This window comes from Macrotis lagotis, chromosome 4 (genome assembly GCF_037893015.1).
Source record: "Macrotis lagotis isolate mMagLag1 chromosome 4, bilby.v1.9.chrom.fasta, whole genome shotgun sequence".
Taxonomy (NCBI): domain Eukaryota; kingdom Metazoa; phylum Chordata; class Mammalia; order Peramelemorphia; family Peramelidae; genus Macrotis; species Macrotis lagotis.
This window is the reverse complement of record NC_133661.1, coordinates 63,274,732-63,280,769: the sequence shown is the minus strand read 5'-3', so window position 1 is coordinate 63,280,769 and position 6,038 is coordinate 63,274,732. Positions and strand designations below refer to the sequence as shown.

At 37.0% G+C, this 6,038-nt stretch overlaps 1 long non-coding RNA gene across 2 annotated transcripts in view; it reads left to right on the top strand.

Moving 5' to 3' along the window:
- Window positions 1-6,038, top strand: part of LOC141520974 (uncharacterized) — a 59,924-nt gene that overhangs the window by 31,037 nt on the left and 22,849 nt on the right. For both annotated transcript variants that reach the window (XR_012477815.1, XR_012477814.1), the window contains exons 2-3: window positions 139-200; window positions 3,968-4,090. This is a non-coding gene — a long non-coding RNA (uncharacterized LOC141520974). The remainder of the gene's footprint in view (window positions 1-138; window positions 201-3,967; window positions 4,091-6,038) is intronic.

Genomic DNA, 6,038 nt, shown 5'->3' with positions numbered 1-6,038 from the left:
TCTGACTTCTGTTTGCTTTCTGTGGAGTTAGATGGGAAAACTCCAGTTTCTTCAGGGCTCTAATTTACTAGAGCTGCAGTAGCAGCCGCAGCAGCAGCAGCAGCTACCATAATCTGGAAACTGTTTCTCTGCTTTCAGATGATGTCTTCAGTGGTCAAATGAAGAAGAAATTTGAGCAGGAGTTTATTATAATTTACAGAGTAAGTATGTGTCAAAGTCAGATCTCAACTTCAGGAAAATCACTCTGGAGTGGAGACAGATTTGAAATAGGAAAGTCAATTAGAAATGATAAAGAGCCTGGATTAGGATGTTGGCTGTGAGAGAGAAGATGGTATATATATAATATTTTGTGAAGATAGAAAGAAACAACAATTGATTGATATGTGGAATGATTACACATGAGATTAAGGTCTCAATATTCCTCAATAATAATTACAAAAGGAAAATTCTTCAAAATTTCAGTTGATAAAATGGAGATGGGTACATGACTGAGGTCCTGTCTTCTCTGCAAGACTTCTTCCTAGAATCTTTTTATCCCTCCAGAGATCCCTCCATTAAGAGACCCTGGAATCTTATATTTCCTCTCTCTGGACTTGAGAAGCCTAAAGATTTAGTAGACATTCTTTCCTAAATTCTCACCAATTTTGTCTCTCGCACAATCATGGAACAATTGTTTTTTCACCAAAGAGATTTTTTTTTCAATTTTTCAATTTTGTTTTTAAATTTTAAGGCAATGGAGTTAAGTGGCTTGCCCAAGGTCATACAGCTAGGCAAGTATTAAGTACCTGAGGTGGGATTTGAACTCAGATCCTCCTAACTCCAGGTCTGGTGCTCTATCCACTGCACCACTTAGTTGCCCCAAAGGAAGAAAGTTTTATTCAAATGGTTTTGTGCCATATATTACATATAGAAAAGGGAACTGAGACCAAAAAATTTTAAATGGTTTGCCCAAGGTCACACCAGTGACAGAGTGGTTAAATCCCCTGACTCACAATTCAGTCTTCTTTCCATTTCTCCATGTGCTTACCTAACAATAATTATTTCATATTTGTATTGTTCCTTACAATTTAAAGAGTGCTTTCCTTCTAATAGGATTAAATCTCAGTACTTGAGTAATTTGGTGACAATTATATGTCTAGTAAATAGAGGCACCCTGATGACTCCACATACAATGATCTTTTTTCAAAAATCACTTCATTCTTCCCTTAGTATTTCAAGACTTTGGAGTCTGATGATTCAGCAGTCTGTGATCCCAGCATGCTGGGAAATTTTACTTGCTCTTTCCCCTGCCATGGATCTCACAGCTATCATTGAGGGAATCTCCTGTGGAAAAAATGATCAACTGTTTTCACCAATTGCTAGCAAAGTGCCACCTATAGGATAGGCAGGATAGCTTAGCTGACATAGCAGAGTGCCCTTAAGGAAAGAGAGTACAGCCTAGTCCAGAGAGGTCAAACCACCACCAATACCACCTTTAATACAATCTCCTCTCTGACTCTGATGTAAGCAATCTAAAACTCTGAACAGGGAATAGTAATGTATCCAGCCCACAGCCATTGCACTGTCAACCTGGAGATGCATCCTGAATCTGATTGTGCAGGTCTATTAGTTGCAACTCCTGAAGAACCAGAAAAGAAGATTCTTGTAAATCAAAGTCTGTGTCACCATCAAGTGGTTTAACATCAGAAATTGATATGATTTTTTCCAGTGGTAAAGAAAAGGCTTCATTTGTCACTTCACTCTAAAAATCATGGCACCTTTCTACCTCAATTATAGTACCTTCCATATGTATTATCTTTCCCATTATAATGTGAACTCCTCAACAGCAGTGGTCTCACAATTTTTTCTTTTTTTATGTCCTCAGAGATGACCACAGTGCTTTGCACATACTGAGTATTTAATTAATGTTTTTACATTCATTCATTCATTCATTCAATAGAAGTCAACCTATGCCTTTTGGGGTCTTCTGAAATAACTTTTTCTCACAGTCCAACGTACCAATTTTTTTTTGAAACTGAAACTCATTTATCCTGAGTTGCTCTTAGCTTTTCTTTTGGTCATTTCATGGATTCTGAATGCTGGATTTCTAAAAGTGTTTCAAGATCATCTGGTCCAATTTCCTCACCTTATAGATGAGGAGACAGAGGCGACGAGAACTGTCATAAGTGATAATGCTAGTTATGGGCAGTTTGAGAAGGGATACTGATGACATTCAGACGAGAGTCTCACTACACCACAGACCCATGACAAAACTCTGGTATTACAGTCCTTGCCTATTTTTATTTAGTTGTTTGTTTATCATTTATCATATAAATATATGAACTAGGCTACAGAGTTACCTGACTTGAAACAGTACTTTAAAAAAGGGAGTATTTTAAGGCCAATAGAAAGAAGATTAAAGCAAAAGTAGCTTTCAGTAGAGCAGGAATAAAGAGATGTAAAGAGACATAACAGCTAATTAAATGGGCAAGGTCTATGTTTGAGCAGACATAGAATTAGGGCAGAATCAACTTGGACTTTACCTTTTGTGACCAGATTTGGAGGTCACTGCTAGCACTGATGACATAGAAACAATTTAGCTCCTCAGGTAGTTAGCAAGAAGAAGCCTCAATTGGAAGCTACCATGTGATTCATTTCCTTCTTCCCTACTCCCTTTGCCTTGGCAGACCTATCTGACTCAGTCCTCTGGACTTGCTCTCTCCTCCTGATTCTCCATACTCTCAATCAACCTCCTCAGTAGTGACCTTCTGGTGTCCTTTCCTGGGTCCTAAGGCTCTGAATTTTCTTTCTCTCTATCCTCTCCATCCACTTACCTCTCAATTGATAAATCTTATAAAGGAGATTCCATGGTTATTGACTGAGCCATAAAATTATTACTTATTGTTCCAAACATTTGATTTCATATTAAAATCTTCAGTTTCTGAAGTTTCCTTTGAAGTTTAGTGATGTGTGTGTGTATGTGGGTAAAAATCTTAAGAATTTCCTCCTCTAATGAATGTCTTTATGTAACTACAATGGAAGGGTTTAGAAATTCCATCCTGAGAAATAGGAGCTGCTAGAATATTTATTGAACCTATGTCCAATCTGATCTCAGTACATGAAACGACAATGGCAGAAGGCAGGAGCTCACTTGAAATCTCCCAAATTTAACTCCAAATAACTAGATATAATTACTCAAAATTAATTCTGGAATGTCAGAACCCACAAAATGGGAGGGTGAAACAATTTTCTATCACAAAACTGTTGAATGTTGACGCGATGGTCTTTCTCCCTGAGATGAAAAACACACATAGTTCAGTGCAAGTGTCCTTTGGCCAAGACAGCAGCAGGCAGCACCCCAGGAAAACAGCAGTAAGTACCACACTCCAGGCTCGGCCATGAGGAGTAAAGATCATTACCCCCTTGCATTTCTACTATTCCTTTTGGATAGTCAGGCATTGAATCTACAATATACCCTAAAGACTCCTGAGTCTTGCCATCTTACCTTTGACTATACCCTAGAATGATCAGATTTTTCCATTTACCATGCTGCTGAAACTTCCTAGATAGGATGTCTTTTTCATGAAGAATGAGAACTCATTGAGAGCAACAGAAATTTCTATTTTCTATTTGTAATCTCATTACTTTACATAGTGTTTGGTACATTGTAACTATTTAATAAAAACTTTTTCATTCTTACAGTTCAATAAGATGTTGATAAGTATGCAGTTTTGTTGAAAGAATGAATGTATTGGAAAATTTTATTAAATATTTGCTATTTGTCAAAAGCATATGATGTTTTAGAAATACAAATAGGAAAGCAAGACAGACCATATCCATAAGTGCTTCAAATTCTAATTTGGATGCAAAATGTGTCTCAGAAGTGACAGTATACAATTTCTGGTCAAGAGGACAGAGAAAAGCCAGGGACTTTGTTAAGCTCTCCTGGGTTTTCCTCAGAGATGACATTAATCAAGTCTCTTAACAGATTTTGGAACAACAGAACCCACAAAAGAACAGAGTGGAACATCTTCAATCAAGATTTGTCATAGAGGACATGGGTATGTTCAGGATAGATAGCAGACACCTAAAACACGAGAAGCAGGATTAGGTAAGTACTAACATGAGATCCTTGGCTTTTGAAGTTTGGGCTGTGCAGTGAGGGTGGAGTGGGGGTGAGCTGGTAGGGGGTGGTTTGGACTGGTAGAATTCCATGGGAAATATCCAGCACTAGTGCCTGGACCCCCATTCAGCCAGCAGAGCTTTTCTGGATAGCTTAACCTTGAACAAGAGTCCCTAGAGTTCCTAGCATGAAGATTTGGTGTTTTCAGTGCATATAACCCAGAGACAGTCCTAGGCATTCCTGCTGTTCCCAATCACCCAGGGAGTGGGAGGCTGACATCCAAGTGTAGAAGGTCCAGAGCAAGATAAGGCATTCCTAACTAGTCCAGGAGTTCCCAACATTGCAAACCCCAGACAGTAAGCAAGACTCTAGGGTTCTCATCACCAAAGGCCTTTGAGGAAGCCCCATTCCCAAAGCAAAACCCTTGGGATAGGTAACAAATCCCAAAATGAATAAGAAAGGTCAGAAAAAGGCAGGGTCTATTGAAAGTTATCTTGGAGAAAAAAGATGTACAAAACACTAAGAAAATGAGGACAAGAGGGATGCTACATGTGAAGCTTTGGAGGGGCATATGAATTGTTCTCCAACCTGGAAAGATTCATAGAACTCAGAAAGGATTTGAAAAATCAAATGGAAAAATTAGGAAAAGAAATGCAAGAAAAAATTAATAGCTTCCAACAAAAAGAAGAAAACAAATCCTTTTAAAATACAATTAGGCAAAAGCAAAAAATAATTCCTTCAAAAATATAATTGGGCAAATGAAAAAAGATAAAAGCTCCTACAAAAATAGAATTGGTCAAGTGGAAAAGAAACATGCAAAACCTAATTGAAAAAATATCTACTTGAGAAATAAACGGGAACTAGTTAGACACCAAGAATCCATCAAAAAAAATTTTTTTAAATGATAAAAAGAAGAAAAGGTAAATTACCTCATGGATAATTTACTGACCCGGAAATAGATTCAGGAAGAATCATTTAAGAATTATTGTAGTAACAGAACACTATGATAAAAAAAAAACCTAGATAGAATTCTTCAGGAAATAGTCAAGGAGAACTGCTTTGATATCTTGGAAACCAGAGGGCAAAATAGTCATTGAAAAATCCTCCAGTCATCTCCTGAAAGGGATCTCAAAATGAGAATTCCAAGGAATATGGAAACTAAACTTCAGAATTATCAGAAAGAAGCAATTAAAATACTGAGGAGCCCCAATCAGGAGTACATAAGACTTGGCTGCAGCAACATTAAGGAATAAAAGGGCTTAGAATATGATATTCCAGTGGGTAAGACACCCAAACAACTACTCAGCAAAACTAGGCATACTTTTTCAGGGTAAAAGATGAATACTTCATAAATGGGAGACTTCTAAACATTCTGATGAAAAGACCAAAGGTAAACAGAAAATTTTAACTTCAAACATGAGACTCAAGAGATACATGAAAAGCAAAAAAGATTACCATTTAATAAGATTAAATTAGTTATAAAATTGAGAGAAATAAACGGGAACTAGTTAGACACCAAGAATCCATCAAAAAAAATTTTTTAAATGATAAAAAGAAGAAAAGGTAAATTACCTCATGGATAATTTACTGACCCGGAAATAGATTCAGGAAGAATCATTTAAGAATTATTGTAGTAACAGAACACTATGATAAAAAAAAAAAACCTAGATAGAATTCTTCAGGAAATAGTCAAGGAGAACTGCTTTGATATCTTGGAACCAGAGGGCAAAATAGTCATTGAAAAATCCTCCAGTCATCTCCTGAAAGGGATCTCAAAATGAGAATTCCAAGGAATATGGAAACTAAACTTCAGAATTATCAGAAAGAAGCAATTAAAATACTGAGGAGCCCCAATCAGGAGTACATAAGACTTGGCTGCAGCAACATTAAGGAATAAAAGGGCTTAGAATATGATATTCCAGTGGGTAAGACACCC